The following is a 22,196-nucleotide window of genomic DNA, read 5'->3' as shown; positions in this document are numbered from 1 at the left end:
CGAACAGCAAGGCTGTTCGAGACAAACAGGCCAGCACTGGAAGTCTAGACAGAACAGTCTAGACAGTGTGGTAAGGAGGGAGAGAAAGACAAGTGTTTATTTTATCCAAAGAGTAAGAAGAGGGAACAAAACACAGAGAGCAGAGAGACAGTACAGAGAGATTGAGAGCTTTGTCTGAATCCTCTGCTCTCATGTCCTGGGGGAGTTCCGTTCCGTTCTGTCAGACACAAATTAAACTCTTCCCCCCCTACAACTCCCCAGTGTCTGACAGCTGACTTGGCACATGAGTCTGGTGTGTGTGTGTGTGTGTGTGTGTGTGTGTGTGTGGGGGGGGGGGGGGGGGGGTCTTTAGGGTGTGTTTCACATCGCCACAGTCCAAGTGACTGGGTAGAGATGTGGGGGTGTTAGGAGAGAATAGCAGATTGGGCAGATTAGATTAAAGGGTTTATTGGCTCTCTCACACAGTCTAGAGCTGTGGGAGAACCTGTTGTAGAGGCATTCAGCATACTGGCTGAACACAACAATTAATAGAAGAACACATCATGCATGCCTGTGATTTAAACATGAGGGGAAATAGATCTGTCAAAACAAAGGGCAAGTAAGTGAAGGTGGGATGCAGAGTGGAGAGAGACAGAGAGAGAGAGAAAGGTCTCTGATACTAACCCTCTTGGTAGGCTCCATCAGCCATGACCAGGTGAAGGATGTTGGGGTACAGGTGCTGGTGCTCAGTCCCCAGGATGTTGTTCAGTAACATGTTTGATGTTCTCATCCTCAACCTCATGAATTGCCTTTAATGGTGCAATGACATGAACATTCAATTACCATCCGTCATTTCTGGACGATAGATCAGATCATAAATGACATCATGAGGGTAGAGGGTAAGCAGGTCCCATCCTTGATCGTGTTGTAGGCCTCTATAAAGTTCTCAAAGCCTATGTCCTGCTCCAGGTTCAAACGCAGCTCCTCCAGACGGCTGTAGATGCTGTCCTGCTTCAACATCCTCCTCCTCACCACTGTCGTCTGGTGTTCACACACACACAATCCTATTGACAATCTGGTTCTGACTGCGTGCATTGTAACTATTGTGCATGTGGATAAAAGAAGGATTACTAAATGTACCTGATGGCCATTCCTCATGGAAAAGGCTCTCACTGCTGTGGTGCTCCTCTTCTTCCATTCTTCATGGAAAAGGCTCTCACTGCTGTGATGCTCCTCTTCTTCCATTCTTCATGGAAAAGGCTCTCACTGCTGTGGTGCTCCTCTTCTTCCATTCTTCATGGAGTTGGCTCTCACTGCTGTGGTGCTCCTCTTCTTCCATTCTTCATGGAGTTGGCTCTCACTGCTGTGGTGCTCCTCTTCTTCCATTCTTCATGGAAAAGGCTCTCACTGCTGTGGTGCTCCTCTTCTTCCATTCCTCATGGAAAAGGCTCTCACTGCTGTGGTGCTCCTCTTCTTCCATTCTTCATGGAGCTGGCTCTCACTGCTGTGGTGCTCCTCGTCTTCCATTCTTCATGGAGCTGGCTCTCACTGCTGTGGTGCTCCTCTTCTTCCAGTCCGTTGGTGAGTATGTGTCCTGCCTCCTCATCACCTGGAATCCCATTAGAACTCTCCTCCTCATCCTCAGCCATCCCGTTCAGCTCCTCCTCTACCTCAGCAGAATCGTCATCATCATCACCATCATCATCATCCAAAGCAGGGTTGCCGTTGAAGCAATCTCCTCCCTCTTCCTCTGGAGGGCTCCCGTTACCATCTTCATCACCCCTCTCCTCTTCCTCGTTGCGCTCCTCATGTAGGAGTCTTTCTATGGAGGCCCTTAACTCCCTCAGGTCATCATCCTGATACACACAGAGAACACAGGTCATATTACTCACAGCTTCATTATACACATGGTTTCATACTGCAGAAGGCATGTTCCTCATGACACAGAGAGGTCAACTTAAGTGTCTATGTATCAGACATATACTCATGGTGTGTGTGTGTGTGTGTAGTACAAGTGTGTCGCAGTGTCTTACTCCTCATTCTCTGATTGTTCATCCTCCTTGGCCTCTTCTTCCTCCATTGTCTCTATCTCCAGGTTGTTGTTGTTGTCGGGGGCAACAGCCCCGTTGCCCCCTCCTGCCTCCTGTAATGAGCTGAACAGTCTGCTGAGGTCTAGGAAAGAACAGGTCCGCAGCATCTGAGGACACACACACACCGCACAGCCAGCAAGTCACACTCCTATACACCCACCATGACTAACTAATTATCACACATGCAAATTCTTAGCGCCAGCTCAAGACTTTCATAACTCAAAAGTTTACACCAGGATTATTTTTGTTACACCAGGATTTTTTTGTTGTTGCCTTAAATAAGTTGTAGTGCAGCCAGGTCAGGTGCCCAGAAGCTCAAGAAACCGAATAGAATTGTAATATGTGAAAAATGCCTTTAACTACTGGATCATCATCCCGAAATCAGGACAGTTGCTGCTCAATATGCAATATTTGACTAGTAAGGCATTGTAAACAAAAGCCAACTTTCCGGGACATCATTTTAGGCGGAAAATGAGATGGGTCCGATCATGTTTGAGGACATGGGTGTGCACGTGAGTGTGTGTGTGCGCATGTGTGAGTGAGTGAGTGAGAGTGAGTGTGTGAGGCAGGCCGGTGGAGTGGCCTCTGGTATGATGACACATCAGGGATGTGGAAGAATCGCATTAATAACGCTGTGTCCAGGGAGAGCCATCGCTGAAAACACACATGCAGGGCTCCGACCTGGACCTGAGCATGCACACACACACACACACACACACACGGTTGAAAGTTGGAACTCTGCACAGACACACACAGTCCCTACAAAAATAACAGGGAACCTCGCCTGTCTCTCCATGGGCCTCTCTCCCTCTCTCCCCGGTAGAGGTTATGAAAGATGCAGGATGATAAATGTCCTCTCTCTCTCATCAGGCTCTCTTCCAGAACACGTGATGAATGGGGCTGGCTCCATTCCAGAGCCTTTTATTATTAAAGACTGAATCAGAGCCTAAAAATACCACAGAACCTCCGCTTTTCATCAGGAACAGGCAGAAAGGTCCGAGTACATTTTATGAACATCTACCACAGCTGTGCATCACATCACTGTAGAGGACAGAATAATAGATCTCATACGAATGGAAAAGGCCCTGCTGTCATGACTTCCAGCGAAGGTAGTTCCTCTCCCAGCTCGGGCGGTTCTCGGCGGTCGGCGTCGCCGGCCTACTAGCCATCACTGATCCTTTTTCCTTTTCCGTTTGTTTTGTCTTTGGTTCTTTCACACCTGGTTTCATTTGCTTTCATTTCTGTGTGTATAATTACCCCTGTTGCCTGCCTAGGTTTGTGCGGGATTATTCGTGGGATGTGGCTCGTTAAGGTTGTGCCTGATTTGTTTTCACATATTATACCAAGTGTGTATACGTTTAGGAGCGTTGTTTTTTCCTCCTTCAGTGAGTAACTGGTTTCCCGTTTGGTCGAGGTCGTTCATTTTTGGTATTGTACCTGACCTATATGTTTGTGGACTTGCCTATTAAAAAACCGCATCTCGGACATCTCTGCTCTCCTGCGCTCGACTCCTTCACCTACCTCTAAACACAATCTTGTAACACCTGCGATAGACCAGCGTCCTGTCCAGAGGGTGTACATCATGCTGCCTCACGCTACCGAAACAGGAGGCTCGTTCAAGGCTACTTACTTACGGGAGTGGCAAGTAGCCTAGTGGTTAAGAGCATTGGGCCAGTAACTGAGAGGTCGCTGGTTCAAATCCCCAAGCCAACTAAGTGAAAAATCAGTCGTTGTGCCCTTAAGCAAGGCACTTAGCCCTAATTGCTCCTGTAAGTCGTTCTGGATAAGAGAGTCGGGTTAAATGACTCAAATGTAAATTGCGATTAATATATGATCCTGGCTGATTGAAATTAACCATTTAATTTATTCATTTTATGGAGGAAATATGCTTGTTACTTGTGTTGTGATTGTGTACTATTATAGAAGGATGTTCAGGGACAGGGTTACAATATTAGTGCGAATATGAGAATGTTATTACTTCGTTATTCATAATATTTCCTTTATAATTCCACATCCATCCATTCTCTTTAGTTATTATCCCCAGTCTCTATGAGGAGAGGTGTTGTTATTCACCTTGGGGTTGTTGACTTCAAACCGGCCCGCGGAGAGGCAGATGAAGAGGGCGTTGTGGTGAGCGGAGCGGAGAGACTGAGCGAGAGCGTGAGGCCAGAGAGGAGGACGAGTCCTCCATGGACGACTGGGCTTATTTCTCTGCCCTCCCCAAACCCCTTGGTTTCTGCTGGTGTTACTCTGCCCCCTGGTGGCCTGATAGGGAAGTCACACACAAAATACAACGCAAGTATCCATTAGGAATTCTGTATTCATAACACTGGTTTTGCAAGACATAATTCATTAATAATTGCGTTTCATGAACATGTCATAAATAATCCAAGAGAATGGCTAAACTCCATTACAGTTCAAGTCACATTTTAGTCTAGAGGTTTTTAATCCAATATTAATAATGTCAATGAAATTCACATTAGGTCACTAGGAATAGGCATATACTTGGATTAGATGTATGTCATGCCGCTCCAGCGGTGGCAGTAAACCCTCACCTCAGCAGCAGGGCCTGTTCCTCCCATGCCTGCTCTACGCCAGCTGAGGGATTTGCAGCCCGCCTTTTGCCCTCCTCCAGGACCACTCACTCCAAGTCTGCTGGATCTGGAAAGAACAAGAGAACATCTGCCTGAGTGATTTAGATGGGCTGATCTATTCCACTGCCTGTATGTCTGTGGATAAAGAGTGTCAGTAACTGATAACCAGTACAGTACATAACCCACTCACCCTCTCTCTCTCTCTATAGGTTTGGGTGGCGTCTTCAGCATCTCTTCTGATTTGGCTGCTGTACCCTGGGAGCTGATTTATCTAGAGGATGATTTAAATCACGCTACAGAATGTTTTATTGATTTGCTCTTGGAGGTAATGGACCATCATGCCCCTATAAGAAAGAGTACAGTTGGTGCCCGTCCATCTCCATGGATTGATGATGAATTGGGTGAGGCTTTTTCTCAAAGAAATATGGCAAAAGTCTTAGCAGCCAAGTCAAAATTAGAAATTGATGAACAGAATTATAGAACATTACGTAATTATGCAGTTAAATTGAATCGAAAGAAAAAAAAGTTATTTTACAACAATGCTTTTATTGATTGTAAAAAATTATTGTAAAAAGGTATGGAACACAGTTAAGGGCTTACTTGGTACATCTATCTCATCATGCCCATCTAGTGTGGAGGTTGGCTTGGTACATCTATCTCATCATGCCCATCTAGTGTGGAGGTTGGCTTGGTACATCTATCTCATCATGCCCATCTAGTGTGGAGGTTGGCTTGGTACATCTATCTCATCATGCCCATCTAGTGTGGAGGTTGGCTTGGTACATCTATCTCATCATGCCCATCTAGTGTGGAGGTTGGCTTGGTACATCTATCTCATCATGCCCATCTAGTGTGGAGGTTGGCTTGGTACATCTATCTCATCATGCCCATCTAGTGTAGAGGTTGGCTTGGTACATCTATCTCATCATGCCCATCTAGTGTGGAGGTTGGCTTGGTACATCTATCTCATCATGCCCATCTAGTGTGGAGGTTGGCTTGGTACATCTATCTCATCATGCCCATCTAGTGTGGAGGTTGGCTTGGTACATCTATCTCATCATGCCCATCTAGTGTGGAGGTTGGCTTGGTACATCTATCTCATCATGCCCATCTAGTGTGGAGGTTGGCTTGGTACATCTATCTCATCATGCCCATCTAGTGTGGAGGTTGGCTTGGTACATCTATCTCATCATGCCCATCTAGTGTGGAGGTTGACGGGAGAATAATAACACAACCAGTTGATATTGACAATCATTTTGCAGATTTTTTACCACAGAAAATTTAATTACTGAGCAACAATGTAGACATACATTCTTCCAAACAAGCTATTGTCCAATGGATTTATGATCATATTATGAGCAATAAGATCTGCTCTTTTAGTCTACAAACGGTGTCAGTGGAGGAGGTGTTAAACCTATTGAAGTCATTACCTGATGGTAAATCTACAGGTTAAGGTCTTATGGACAATTTTTTTGCTTCGCTGTGCTGCTCCCCAGATTGCAGTTCCACTGAGATACATATTTAATTGTTCACTGGAAAAGGGGATGTTTGCAAATGTATAGAAGCATGCGAAACTGTGTCCTATTCCAAAAGACAGCAAAGAATCCATTACTCCTGCCAATAGTCGACCAATTAGTCTACTCCCTACACTCAGTAAGATATTGGAGGGTATTGTGAGTAGACAAATGTGGGAGTACATGGAAAAGAATGATCTGATTACAGCCAATCAGCATGCTTATCGCAAAAACCATTCCACTACCACTGCATTGGTTGACATGACTGACCAGTGGCTCAATGCTATGGATAATGGAAAATTTGTAGGTGTACTATTTTTAGATTTCAGTGCAGCATTTGATTTATTAGATCATGAAATCATTTTGACAAAATTAATGCATTATGTTTTTAAGGAGGTAGCATTGAATTGGGTACAGTCATATCTAACTGACAGGAAACAGTCCACCTATATCAATGGTTCATTTTCTTCCCCTAATGTGTTAAACTGTGGAATACCGCAGGGCAGCTGCCTTGGGCCACTTCTTTACTTAATATATACCAACAACCTTCCCTATGCCTTGGTTGAAACTCAAGCTACTATATTTGCAGATGATACTACAATTTATGCAGCAAGACAATCGGTTCAACAGGTACAGCAGGCTTTACAAGGAGATTTGGACAATATCAGGAAGTGGGTTTGCCAAAACAAACTTGTTTTAAACACCAAGAAAACCAAAGTTTTGTTGGTCTGTTCAACTAGGAAAAGGCCAAAACACCATGGGATACAATTAAGTATGGGAGGAGTACAAATTGAAGAAGTGGCAGAAACCAAACTACTGGGAGTGCAGCTAGACAACTGCTTATCATGGTCTTCTCAAATAACAAATCTATGTAAAAAAATATATATATATTAAAACAGCATGCATAATCAGAAGGATAGCTAAATATTTACCAGGAAAAATTATTCAGCAAATAACACAAGCATTAATTGAGAGTCAGGTGAACTACTGTTCTGTGGTCTGGGGAAATGCATCATCAAGTGAAGTTAGGAGGCTGCAGAATGCACAGAATAAAGCAGCAAGGATTGTTTTAAGGTGGAGATATGGTTCTTCTGTTGCAGTCATGCGCAGTGTTCTTGGTGGGTCATCAAACAACAAAATAATTGAAAAAAAACATGCTTATTTTATAATATACATCATTTAAAACGGCCAAGTTCACAACGGTATTCAGTTGGTAAGAGACAGACATTCCGTAAATACTAGGAATAGATTGTCCACCATCTATGTGTTATCCAGACAGAAAAGAGAAATAGGCTAAATAACATTTAGATTTAGAGCAATAAAGAAATTGAATAAATTAACTGAGCAAACTAGAAACCTTTCAATATATACATTTAAACATGATTTTAAAACAAATTAAATATAGTATATAGAAATGTTGTGGGACTATAGTAGATGAAGAATCAATATTTTTTAGATTGAGTATTTATTGGGTCATTATGCTAGTATATTATGTATGTTTGTAATAGTGTGTTATATGTGAAAGTGTGTTTGTTTTATAAATTGTATTTGAATGTTTAAGGACTCTTGGAAGATTAGTCCAAATGGGGACTAAAAGAGATCCAAATAAAATAAAATAAAATCTAACATAGTCTGCCTCTTCTCCTGACCTGTCACTTCTACTAAGGTAGCCCTCACTTCCTGACCTTTGGCCTCTGTGTTCTGAATAACAGGTGCCACAGCAGGTGGGTTTGGCTCTGGGCGCATCACTTGCTTAGTTCCACTCACACCACCCATCTCAGCCATTCGCTTAATATGGTTGTCTTGGGAACCAATCAGAATCATTTGCAGAGTCGTTAATACTTAGGCGTCGAGCCTGTACTGGATGTGGTTGGTGATAGTGAGTGTGTGTGTTGGTGGGTAAATGAAGGACTCAGTTTCTCTTCACAGATGCCGACGTTCCCCAGCAGCTGAGAAACGCTTTTCTGGGGACATCGTCCATCCGAATGACCTCGCCATTAGGATACATGTAAGATATAGTGTGGATGTAGGAGATATTGTCCTGGGATGCATGCATGTAGTTTATTCACCAGCGGTCCTCTACGGTCTGCTGAGCTACGGAGAGAATGGGTGGAGGTCCAGCCTCCCATTTTTTCCTGTCCCCACCAGAGGACAATCTCTCTTCTGGAGACCGAGCCTGGGGAGAGGAAGAGAGATGGCGCTTCAAGGGATAGCGTCAAAGAGTTGAGAATACAGTGCACAGAGTAAGGATCCACTGCTGTCATTAATCTACCAACTCCAATAGGTGTTAGACTTTTCTGTAGCGGATGAGGGTATATTTAAGAGTCAGGTCAGAGGAAAGGCAGATGGTGTAACTCACCAGTCGTTCTGATACAGGTCTATTCTGGTGTCTGCTGGGCTACAGAGAGAATCGATGGAGCTCCAGCCTCCCACTTCTTCCTGAGGACGGTCTCTCCTCTGTGATAGGCTGGCTCTGCTGGGGGGCGGGGCACTGTCCTTCTGGGGCTGTGGCTGACACCTCCTCCTCAGGGCTCTGGGCCTTCAGGTTCTCATTCAGTCTACAGGGAATCTCCTTCTCACTCTGAAATCACCATTAAAACCAAACGACCAAACTGTTTTAGGCGAGTCCTCTTTCAACGGAAAGCAAGGGGCTGATAGGGAGACAAATGGGAGAAGAAAAAAAACTTAATGATGAATGCATTTTTATTTAACCAGGCAAGTCAGTTAAGAACAAATTCTTATTTTCAATGACAGCCTAGGAACAGTGGGTTAACTGCCTGTTTAGTGGCAGAACGACAGATTTGTGCCTTGTCAGCTCGGGGATTCAAACTTGCAACCTTTCGGTTACTAGTCCAACACTCTAACCACTAGGCTACCCTGCTGCATAATGAAGGCATTCTCTCAATAATAGCTGGGAAAAGCTTAGGGTGACCGTACCCATGTCCTTCAGAGCAGTAGTCATGGAGATGGCAGGGGTGGAGGTTGTGGATGCAGTCTGGGCTTTAGCTGCCGGGTCCTATACAGGGAGGGAGGGGCCAGGCTGAAGGGGAGGAGCTACCGCTGCTGCTATTGCTACACCTCCTGCTACCATGCAAGCTGACAAAAACACACAAAAATGAAGCTAAGTGATTTTGGTCCTACATATGGGGTAGCTTAGGAGTAGGTAAGTGTGAGAAAAGAGATGGGGACCCACATGAGCCTCCCAGGCTCTCTTTTCTCTCTCATACGCCTATTTTCGCTTATTCTCTAGCTGCTCCACGGGCCTGTGCTTGGGCCTGGCAGAACAAACAAATTCCTCAGTCACATGTTGGTCAACACTTGTATTTCCTGGTTACTAGCTGTGACTTGAGGAGACTGACCGATGGAGCAGCACTCACCTTCAAGGCCTCAATCTTCTTTCTCCTAGGCTCCGCCTCATCACAGGACACCTGGCTGTCTGAGCCATCACTGTCGTACTGGAAGGGACACCAGAACAACCCAGAGAGGATGTCATAAACCTCTCACACAAATGATCCAACAAATACAGCGTCATAATCTGATCTCTGGTGGAGGAGGGATACCTTCTCTCCTATGAGGCGTGCTTTGATCTGCTGGCGCTCGTTGAAGTTCTGTAGCCTGAACTGCCTCAGCCGGGATAGGTACTCCTGAGAACAGACACAGACGTTACACACACACACACAGAGGTAACTAAGAAGTTACACAGTGCTCATGGAGACTACAGCGCAGATCACGCAGGTAACACATATCACAGACACACACACACACACACACACATTTTCACCTAATACAACATACACACACACCAACTGAGGTTTTAAAAACACAAAATAATTCACTAACATCATAACCATTTCCACAAGGAGAACATTGACTGAATTAGCCATCAACACATTTGACACGACAAAAAAAAGACAATACATTCACTTCAGTACATTCAGTTACACGTAAACACCTACAAATGACACACTGGTGTTATTTGAGATGAGTTTCTTTTAGTCAAAAACAAAACAAAAACCCATGACAAAATATAATGTGCACAAAATTGTGTGGAAAGGGTTCAAAAAAAGCTGTTACTGGTGCACCAAATGAATGAACGGCAGCTCTGACACAGACTTGTGCATTGACATAACGTTACACACACCTGTCCACACAGAAACATGCAGTACAGGAAGTGAGACACTGGGAGGTGCTGCTGGGTCACTTTTTGACTGCAGCGTTAAGGGGATGTGTCTGAGGGTAGCACCATGCAGACACAACAGAAGACTGGGAAGCCAAACCCAGGCATATCGTTATGCGTGAGGGATCGGATGGAGTGAGGCTGCCTGGACATCCAGAGCTGAAAGCTGGGCTCCTACCTCCTCCTCTTTGTTGGGTTTGACTCTCCTGTAGCTGGACCGACCATAGAGGGCTGCCTGGACATTCAGAGCTGAAAGCTGGGCTCCTACCTCCTCCTCTTTGTTGGGTTTGACTCTCCTGTAGCTGGACCGACCATAGAGGGCTGCCAGGTTTTGCCGGGCACCCTGTTCACTGTTGAATTCAACCACATTTCAGATGTATAAAATGTGCTTGCATTTAGTCCAAAACACCAGTAAGAATTCAATTCAACCTTGATTCCAGATCGACACTATGGATATTAACCATGAACATGGGGGGGAACGACCACTTCCCAACTGTTCCTCAGCGCGCACCTTGTTCAGCATGGCGTTTCTTTTACACTGCAGAAACTCCTGAACCTGATTGACCCGATCAGCTACCGCATGACCCCGTTGCCTGGAAACAGTTTAATTGACTTAGTACTGAAATAACATTGTACATCATGACTAAGAACTATTACCGTAAAATCCAGCAAAGCTTTTACTGCCAGTTAGAGACAGAACAGTGTGTTCTAGAATAGTTTGTGACCAACCACGGATCTGCTAACATGGGCTTGCTCTAGCCTCCGTAGCTCTCTCTTCACCGTATCAGGGTCTGGGAGACACGCATGACCGTTGATTAGACTACAGTACATGAAGCATATTTAAATAGGTTAAAATCATTACAAGCTTCCTTCTCTGGACGTGCACCAGCCAGTAAGTCGTCTCAATAAAGGCTATACATGACACTATTTCATCATCGTGGTGGCGGCTGCCTCAATGCACCTCAATGACCTTGCATTATCCTGTGTGTGTGACAAATTTACTCAGAATTTGTACAATCATGGTGATTCAACTCTACACCTTTTAAAATGAGTGTTTACAAACTGACATTCACACAAGGACCAAATCCTCAAAGTAAGTTCACGGCCCAATGTGAGGCAATGACCCCTCAGCCATGGTTACCTTTTGTTGTTGTACGTTTAGTTTTCACAAATCTCAGGTGACAGGTAGTACGGCATCCCGATACATGTCCTGGCCAGCTCCACAGCACTGAGAAAGAGGATTGTGGAGTTACTGAAATGGAGATTACCTTTGCAAAGAAGTTGCCCCCCTTTTTCACTGAAACACAGGCTATCTTCTTTAGTACGTGGTCTTGCTCACCTATTCAGCACCCGGGCAATCCCAAAGTCTCCTAGCATTATGGTACCATCTTCGGTCAGAAATATGTTCGGAAAGTTCAAAACCATATTAGTACGATGGATAACGTATACTACTACATGCTCAATACTCAGGGGAAAGTTGGGTCTCTTCGCACTTCCTGTTTACCTGCGATTTGATGTCTCTGTGGAGGATCTTACGGCCATGTACATGCTTCAGGGCGAGGCAATATCTGCACCAACCAATCCTGGATCTATCAAGACACAGTCAAACAAAGAGCATGTTCATACTCCTGCCCTCCCTCCATGACAAAAATCAGTCTGTAGCTACGCAAACGTAAGTATTTTTTGAGCTTCATTCATCTGAACCATGGCTCTCAGGTGAGTTTCACCTGCTTAATCTGCTCCTCAGAGAACTGCACTCCTTTCTGAGAGTTGATCATCTTGAATAGGTTTCCTCCCTCACAGTAATCCATCACGATGTACAGACATCCACACTCTAGAAAACACAAAGACACACACACAGATTGGTTTAACCCCTGTCTATGTATTACACTGTGCTACAGGACACACAAGCACCGTTATTCGATCTCCTTGGCCAGACAGATGTTAAACAGACTCTGCAGGATTGAATCAGGAGGGAGAGGACAGTGTGAGGTCATCCATCCTCCGTCTACTGTAATTAATGAGCCAGATCGATTCTCTACTTCCCTTGGAGGCTTCTGCCAAGTCTCACACACCCACTGAGATTCATCACATTGGTTCATCAGCACTCACACCACAGGTGACGGGCCCTGTAGCTCAGTTGGTAGCATGCTGCTTGTAACGCCAGGGTAGTGGGTTTGCTTCCTGGGACCACCAATACGTAAAATGTATGCGCGCAGGACTACGTTGCTTAGGATAAAAGTGTATGCTAAATGACATGATTTATTTCACAACCCTAAAGTCTCAAGGAAATAGATATAGGCCCAGACGTATTCTGGCCATCACAGCTGACTGTTGACCTCTGAACTGGGGACCCTGGACTGAGTAGTGCGCAGGTTGTTGTTTACCTTCAAAGGACTCTTTGTACTGGATGATGTTGGGGTGGCTCATGTTGGCCAGAACAGCCACCTCTTTCCGGGACTCCTGTCTCTCTTTACTGGACATCTGCCATCGAAAGTGAGAGAGGGGGAGGGAAAAGGCAAAGAGATAGCTAGAGAAATATAACATATTTTGGGTGAAATAAGACTTCCAAAACATGTCAAGTGTGACATGTCATGTATGTTCTCTCTTACCCGGGAGATGCCGATCTCCTTGATGACATACTGTTTTCCATCGTCCCTGGATTTGACGAGGATTGCTTTCCCGAAGGAGCCTTCCCCTATCTTCCTCACCTTTTCATAGTTATCCATGTCTCTGAAACAGATGACTCCTCATGTTGGGGCTGTTCAAAGACAAACACAAATAATTGTAATTCAGTTTAGACTTATGTGTGCCTAGGGTTGCAAAGGGAGGGTATATTACTGGAAACTTCAGAAGTTTACTAGAATTTTGGTAGCTTTCAAGTTATTTTATAAGACGACATCTAGCCGCCTTTTTAGGTTCTTCAGATTATCACAGGTGGCTAATTCTCTGCCCCTCTGTGTGGCCTTATCACATGTAAAATATATAAAATAATCAAATCAGATGATTTAAAAACTCAGTTGACGGAGAGGAAACTTCTCAGGAATTTAACCATGAGGCCAATGGTCAATTTAAAACAGTTAAAGAGTTTAATGGAGATAAGTGAGGATGGATTAACAACATTGTAGTTACTCTACAATACTAACCTAATTGACATAGTGAAAAGAAGGAAGTCTGTACAGAATAAAAAATATTCCAAAACAATGCAACAAGGCACTAAAGTAATACTGCAAAAACATTTGGCAAAGCAATATTTTTTTTTGTCCTGAATATAAGGTGTTATGTTCGAGGCAAATCCAATACAACACATTACTGAGTACCACTCTCCATATTTTCAAGCATAGTAGTCAACCTGGTCTCAGAGCATTTCATACTATTCTGTAAGTAAATATGTTACGAGTTACAATTCTTATTAAAATGTTACAAATTTCCAAAACGGAAAATATATGTTAATTTGCAAAATGTACAAAATGTACAGTGCCTTGCGAAAGTATTCGGCTCCCTTGAACTTTGCGACCTTTTGCCACATTTCAGGCTTCAAACATAAAGATATAAAACTGTATTTTTTTGTGAGGAATCAACAACAAGTGGGACACAATCATGAAGTGGAACGACATTTATTGGATATTTCAAACTTTTTTAACAAATCAAAAACTGAAAAATTGGGCGTGCAAAATTATTCAGCCCCCTTATGTTAATAATTTGTAGCGCCACCTTTTGCTGCGATTACAGCTGTAAGTCGCTTGGGGTATGTCTCTATCAGTTTTGCACATCGAGAGACTGACATTTTTTCCCATTCCTCCTTGCAAAACAGCTCGAGCTCAGTGAGGTTGGATGGAGAGCATTTGTGAACAGCAGTTTTCAGTTCTTTCCACAGATTCTCGATTGGATTCAGGTCTGGACTTTGACTTGGCCATTCTAACACCTGGATATGTTTATTTTTTAACCATTCCATTGTAGATTTTGCTTTATGTTTTGGATCATTGTCTTGTTGGAAGACAAATCTCCGTCCCAGTCTCAGGTCTTTTGCAGACTCCATCAGGTTTTCTTCCAGAATGGTCCTGTATTTGGCTCCATCCATCTTCCCATCAATTTTAACCATCTCCCCTGTCCCTGCTGAAGAAAAGCAGGCCCAAACCAAGATGCTGCCACCACCATGTTTGACAGTGGGGATGGTGTGTTCAGGGTGATGAGCTGTGTTGCTTTTACGCCAAACATAACGTTTTGCATTTTTGCCAAAAAGTTCAATTTTGGTTTCATCTGACCAGAGCACCTTCTTCCACATGTTTGGTGTGTCTCCCAGGTGGCTTGTGGCAAACTTTAAACTACACTTTTTATGGATATCTTTAAGAAATGGCTTTCTTCTTGCCACTCTTCCATAAAGGCCAGATTTGTGCAATATACGACTGATTGTTGTCCTATGGACAGAGTGTCCCACCTCAGCTGTAGATCTCTGCACTTCATCCAGAGTGATCATGGGCCTCTTGGCTGCATCTCTGATCAGTCTTCTCCTTGTATGAGCTGAAAGTTTAGAGGGACGGCCAGGTCTTGGTAGATTTGCAGTGGTCTGATACTCCTTCCATTTCAATATTATCGCTTGCACAGTGCTCCTTGGGATGTTTAAGTTTTTGTATCCAAATCCGGCTTTAAACTTCTTCACAACAGTATCTCGGACCTGCCTGGTGTGTTCCTTGTTCTTCATGATGCTCTCTGCGCTTTTAACGGACCTCTGAGACTATCACAGTGCAGGTGCATTTATACGGAGACTTGATTACACACAGGTGGATTGTATTTATCATCATTAGTCATTTAGGTCAACATTGGATCATTCAGAGATCCTCACTGAACTTCTGGAGAGAGTTTGCTGCACTGAAAGTAAAGGGGCTGAATAATTTTGCACGCCCAATTTTTCAGTTTTTGATTTGTTAAAAGAGTTTGAAATATCCAATAAATGTTGTTCCACTTCATGATTGTGTCCCACTTGTTGATTCTTCACAAAAAAATACAGTTTTATATCTTTATGTTTGAAGCCTGAAATGTGGCAAAAGGTTGCAAAGTTCAAGGGGGCCGAATACTTTCGCAAGGCACTGTACAACATTTTCTAAACATATGATAAGTTACGATTTTTCTAAATGTATGATATGCCACGAATTCTAGCTAGCTCACTAACGTTAGCTGGAGTTGCTTACCAAGAAGACAGGGAATGTTCCTGAGTGGCCGAGTTACAGTTTTGACTTAAATCTACTTGAAATACTACGGCAAGACCTGAAAATGGTTGTCTAGCAATGATCAACAACCAATTTGACAGACATTGTGTCAGGATTTGGCCAGGGTTGTTCCGGTTTTTGGTCACTAGATGCCCCCATTGTGCTTTTTGACCTTTTGTTTTCCCTTGATCCCCATTATTATTTGCACCTGTGCCTCGTTTCCCCTGATTGTATTTAAACCCTTAGTTTTCCTCAGTTCTTTGCTCTGTGTTTGTATGTTAGCACCCAGCCCTAGTATTCTGTGAACTCTTGTTGATCCCGGTGGACTCTCTTGTGGAATTCTGTTTTTTGTTCTTGTTTATTTATTTTTGAGTATCTTTTGAGGCTTTTTATGCTATACCTACCACCTTGTGGATTTACCTTTTTGTCTTGGAGGATTACCTTTGTTCTTGTGGAATTCCTTTTGAGGTTGTGGAGTTACATGTTTTCCTGAAGGACTTCACTTTTTACTTCATTAAATACACCGTCTCAAGTACTGCTGTGTCTGCTGTGTCTGCCTCATCTTCTGGGTTCTGCCGACTATTCGTGGCTCAGTTGGTTAAGTGACTGTTTCTCACTCCGGAGACCCGGGTTCGTAACCGGGTCCTGACAGAAACACAGAGCCAAAAATGAACCTTGTTGCCATACTGTCCCACCACCAGGAGACTGTCCAACGCCACGAAGCTGCCTTGGTTCAGCAAGAGGCCTTAATGGCTAGACATTCTCATCTTCTGTCGGAGATGCTGACTTCCATAAAGCAGATATCTGATCGACTTACCCCGGCAACAGTTCCCGTCCCAGTACCTCAGATTCACGTACCCATGGCAGTTAACCCCCTGGCTGAACCTCGTCTTCCACCTCCCCAACGGTTCTCAGGTGATCCAAGTGCTTGTAAAGGGTTTCTCACCCAATGTTCTCTCTCCTTCGAGCTGCAACCCTCGTCGTTCCCCACCGACCGGTCTAAGATCGCATATATCATCACCCTGCTGTCGGAAAAAGCCCTGGCCTGGGCTACTGCTGTGTGGGATGCCCATAGTTCCTGCTGTGCCAGCTACTCTGCCTTTGCTGAGGAATTCAAACGAGTGTTTCAAGGCCCAAGCAATGGTCCTGACTCAGCCAAACAGCTCCTGACTCTCCACCAAGGTCGGCGCAGCGTGACGGACTATGCCATCCAGTTCCGCACGGTGGCAGCAGCGAGTGGCTGGAACAACGAGGCGCTCACGGTGTGCTTTCTGAAAGGCCTTTCCGACACTATCCAAGATGAACTGGCCACTCGGGAACCACCGGACAATCTCGAGTCCCTGATCAAGTTGGCCTCACGCATTGACCAGCGTCTGAGAGAGAGAGAACTCAACCGTAGACCTCTAGCCCCTATCAGTCCCAGCTCCGAGTCCCCACCTTTATCCTCGCTGGCTCCACCGGAACCCATGCAGATTGGACGCATCTCCCAGGCTGAGAGAGACCGCCGGATGAGGGAGCGACGCTGTCTATATTGCGGCAAACCGGGCCATTTCCGTTCCACGTGTCCCGGGCTCCAGGGAAACGCTCTGTCCCGTACAGACCGGGGGAACTGTAACGGGAAACATAACCTCCTCCCATCCGTCCAACTCCCGTCTGCTCATTCCAGTCACCCTTTCCTGGGACAACCACAAGCTTCACCTTCAAGCCTTGGTAGACTCTGGAGCCGCAGGTAACTTCATGGATGGTGTCTGGGCGAAGGAGAATGGCGTTCCCTCTGAACCTCTAAGTGACCCCATGAGGGTTACTACATTGGATGGAAGCCCTTTGGGATCTGGACTTGTCACTCATGTCACTACCTCCTTGTGACTTTCAGTTTCACAACACCAGGAATTGATGAACTTTCATTTGATCTCCTGTTCCGAGTTCCCTCTCGTCCTTGGATACCCCTGGCTTCACAGCCATAACCCTCACATCGACTGGTCTGTGGGCTCTATCAAGCAGTGGGGTCCTATGTGCCAAGCTACTTGTATTTTCCCGAATTCCCCGAGTTCTACTCCCGAGTCTTTAGAATCCATCGACCTGACCCGAGTTCCCGAGTGTTACCATGACCTCAAACTGGTATTTAGCAAACAGAGGGCCACCATGCTACCACCCCATAGACCTTATGATTGCCCCATCGAACTGTTTCCGGGCACTTGCCCCCCAGGGGTCGGATCTTTTCCCTATCTCCACCCGAACGAGCTGCTATGGATACCTACATCAAGGACGCTCTGGAAGCAGGCCTCATGCGTCCATCCACCTCCCCGGCGGGAGCAGGGTTTTTCTTTGTGGCCAAGAAAGACGGTGGATTACGTCCTTGCATCGACTACCAGGGACTCAATGCCATAACCGTCCGTAACCGTTACCCGCTACCCCTTATGGCCACAGCCTTCGAGCTGCTCCAGGAAGCAGTTGTTTTCACTAAGCTTGACCTGCGGAACGCATACCATCTTGTGCGGATCAGACCTGGTGACGAGTGGAAGACCGCTTTCAACACGCCTACTGGTCACTATGAATACTTGGTGATGCCCTTCGGCCTGACCAACGCCCCAGCGGTGTTCCAAGCGCTCATAAACGATGTGCTTAGGGATATGCTTAACATATTTGTGTTCATTTACTTGGATGACATCCTCATCTTTTCGAGCTCTCTTCAAGAACACACAAAGCATGTCAGACAAGTACTCAAACGCCTCCTAGACAGCCATCTGTACGTTAAGCCGGAAAAATGTGAATTCCATTCATCCCGAGTACAATTCCTGGGATTTGTAGTGGAACCCGGTCGAGTCCAAATGGACCCCAGGAAGGTAGGGGCGGTAGCGGATTGGCCCACCCCCAAATCCGTTAAGGAAGTTCAGCGTTTCCTGGGCTTCACAAACTTTTACCGCAAGTTCATCAAGAACTTCAGCTTGGTGGCAGCCCCTCTCTCAGCTTTAACCAAGGGTGGCAATGCAAGGTTTTTGTGGGGAAGAGAAGCTGAGACGGCCTTCCAAGGACTCAAGCAGCGCGTCCTCTCTGCTCCCATCCTGATACTACCGACTACGGATGAACCGTTTGTGGTGGAGGTAGACGCCTCAGAGGTTGGTGTTGGAGCTGTCCTGTCTCAGAGGGGTGAAGACAAGAAGCTTCATCCATGCGCTTTCTTCTCACACCGGCTTACCCCGGCTGAGAGGAACTACGATGTGGGGGATCGTGAACTCCTAGCGGTTAAGATGGCATTGAAGGAATGGAGACACTGGCTCGAGGGGGCTTCTCACCCATTTCAAGTGCTTACGGACCACAAAAATCTGGAGTATATCCAGCAGGCGAAGCGGTTGAACTCTAGACAAGCTAGATGGTCTCTTTTCTTCAATCGATTCCAGTTTATCCTCACCTATCGGCCCGGGTCGAAGAATCTCAAACCGGATGCCCTGTCCCGAGTCTACGCTCCTGCCATTCGAGATGACACGGACATGCCTGTCCTTCCTGCTGCTAAGATCGTGGGTCCGATCTCGTGGCAAGTTGAGGATACCGTGAGACGAGCTCAAGCTATCGAAGCGGACCCGAAAGGAGGTCCTGCCAATCGGTTGTTTGTCCCCAAGGCAGTGAGGACTCAGGTCCTTCTGTGGGGGCACTCCTCTCGCCTCACCTGTCACCCGGGCGTAGGTCGCACCTTGGAGTTCATCCAGCGTAAGTTCTGGTGGCCTACCATAAGAGAAGACGTTGCCACTTTCGTCAATGCCTGCCCCGTGTGCTGCCAGGGCAAATCTTCTCACCTCCGCCCTCAAGGACTCCTTCACCCTTTACCTATTCCCCACAGACCCTGGTCCCATATCTCGTTGGACTTTATTACTGGCCTTCCTCCATCCCATGGCAATACTACTATCCTAGTCATAATCGACAGGTTTTCAAAGGCGGCCAGGTTCGTCCCTCTGACTAAGTTACCTTCTGCCAAGGAAACGGCTGAGTTGGTAATTAATCATGTGTTCCGAGTCTTCGGCATTCCTCAAGATATGGTTTCTGACAGAGGTCCCCAGTTCGCCTCAAGGTTTTGGAAGGCCTTCTGCCAACTCATGGGGGCTTCTGCCAGTCTATCTTCAGGTTACCATCCGGAGTCCAACGGCCAAACAGAGAGGATGAATCAAGAGCTGGAAGCCACCCTCCGATGTATGACTCGTAACAACCCGTCCACATGGTCGTCCTTCATTGTTTGGGCCGAATACGCGCACAACACCTTGCGCTCCTCTTCCACTGGTATGTCCCCGCACGAGTGTCAGTTTGGCTATGCCCCTCCATTGTTCCCGGACCAGGAGGCAGAAGTCAGAGTGCCTTCAGCCTTGAAGTTCGTCAGACGCTGTCGGCTTATGTGGAGGAAGACCCGTCTTAATCTTATGCGTTGCTCACAGAGGTACCAACAACAAGCCAACAGACGTCGCCGTCCCGGGCCTACCCTGCACCCCGGCCAGAGAGTCTGGCTCTCCACAAGAGACTTACCACTACGGGTGGAGTCTCGCAAGCTGTCCCAAAAATACATTGGTCCCTTTAAGGTTGCCAGGAGAGTTAACCCAGTTTCTTATCGCCTACACTTACCCAGATCCCTTAAGATTAATCCCACGTTTCACATTTCCTTATTAAAACCTGTTGTTTTTTCTCCCCTTGTCCCGGCAGACAGACCTCCCCCTCCGCCTCGTGTCATTGGAGGCCAGCCGGCTTATATCGTCCATCGGATACTGGATTCCCGCCGGGTGCAGCGGTCCTGGCAGTATCTGGTGGACTGGGAAGTCTACGGTCCCGAGGAGCGCTCCTGGGTTCCTGCCAAAGACATACTGGACCCTGACCTCATTCGTCAGTTCAGGGCCCTCCACCCCGAGAGAGCTGGTAGGAACGTCAGGAGCCGTTCCTAGGGGGATTCTGTCAGGATTTGGCCAGGGTTGTTCCGGTTTTTGGTCACTAGATGCCCCCATTGTGCTTTTTGACCTTTTGTTTTCCCTTGATCCCCATTATTATTTGCACCTGTGCCTCGTTTCCCCTGATTGTATTTAAACCCTTAGTTTTCCTCAGTTATTTGCTCTGTGTTTGTATGTTAGCACCCAGCCCTAGTATTCTGTGAACTATTGTTGATCCCGGTGGACTCTCTTGTGGAATTCTGTTTTTTGTTCTTGTTTATTTATTTTTGAGTATCTTTTGAGGCTTTTTATGCTATACCTACCACCTTGTGGATTTACCTTTTTGTCTTGGAGGATTACCTTTGTTCTTGTGGAATTCCTTTTGAGGTTGTGGAGTTACATGTTTTCCTGAAGGACTTCACTTTTTACTTCATTAAATACACCGTCTCAAGTACTGCTGTGTCTGCCTCATCTTCTGGGTTCTGCCGACTATTCGTGGCTCAGTTGGTTAAGTGACTGTTTCTCACTCCGGAGACCCGGGTTCGTAACCGGGTCCTGACACATTGAAGAACTTTAGAAATAAATAAATGGGCAAATGTTGCACAAGCGAGGTGTGGAAAGCTCTTAAGACACTTATTACCCAGAAAGACTCACAGCAGTAATCTAAAAAGTATTGAGATGTTACTGTATTCCATTTTCAATCAATGCGCAACAATGTGTAACAACCTGTTTGTAAAAACATTTTGAATTCAGTAGGGCTGACCTCAATTAGTCGACTAGTCGATTGTTTGGTTCTACATTGTAGAATAATAGTGAAAACATCAAAACATTGATGAAATAACACATATGGAATCATGTAGTGACCAAAAAAAGTGTTAAACAAACCAAAATATATTTTATTCACCATCAAAAAATGGAGATGGGATGAGTTGGACCGCAGAGTGAAGGACATGCAGCCAAGAAATGCTCAGCATATAATAATTCCAGGTGACTACCTCATGAAGCTGGTTGAGAGAATGCCAAGAGTGTGAAAAACTGTCGTCAAGGCAAAGGGTGGCTACTTTGAAGAATCTCAGATGTAAACTTTATTGACTACTAAATTATTCCCTGTGTGTTATTTCATAGTTTTGATGTCTTCATACATTTTTGTACAATGTAGAGTACGATTTTTTTTTAAATAAGAAAAACCCTGGAATGAGGGTGTCCAAACTTTTGACTGGTACTGTATATACGTTGGAGCCTTATTCTAAAATGGATTAAATAACCCCCCCCCCTCACTAATCTACACACAAGACCCCATTAAGACCAAGCAAAAACAGGTTTTTAGAAATGTTTGCAAATGTATACAAAATAAAACTGGAAATATCACATTTACATAAGTACTCAAACCCTCCACTTAGTACTTTGTTGAAGCACCTTTTGCAGAGTCTTCTTGGGTATGACACTACAAGCTTGGCACACTTGTATTTGGGGAGTTTCTCCCATTCTTCTCTGCAGATCCTCTCAAGCTCCGTCAGATTGGATGGGGAGCGTTACTGCACAGCTATTTTCAGGTCTCTTTAAAGATGTTCGCGTCAGGTTCAAGTCCGGGCTTTGGCTGGGCCACTCAAGGCCATTCAGAGACTTGTCCCAAAGCCACTCCTGTGTTGCCTTGGCTGTGTGCTAAGGGTTGTTGTTGGAAGGTGAACCATCACCCCAGTCTGAGGTCCTGAGTGCTCTGGAGCAGGTTTTCAT

At 45.5% G+C, this 22,196-nt stretch overlaps 1 pseudogene; it reads right to left on the bottom strand.

Moving 5' to 3' along the window:
* Window positions 1–360: 360 nt before the first annotated feature.
* LOC115145163 (serine/threonine-protein kinase Nek1-like) lies at window positions 361–13,083 on the bottom strand (annotated as a pseudogene).
* Window positions 13,084–22,196: the final 9,113 nt, after the last annotated feature.

The sequence above is a fragment of the Oncorhynchus nerka genome, linkage group LG17, assembly GCF_034236695.1.
Source record: "Oncorhynchus nerka isolate Pitt River linkage group LG17, Oner_Uvic_2.0, whole genome shotgun sequence".
NCBI lineage: Eukaryota > Metazoa > Chordata > Actinopteri > Salmoniformes > Salmonidae > Oncorhynchus > Oncorhynchus nerka.
This window is presented reverse-complemented; position numbering and strand designations above follow the sequence as displayed.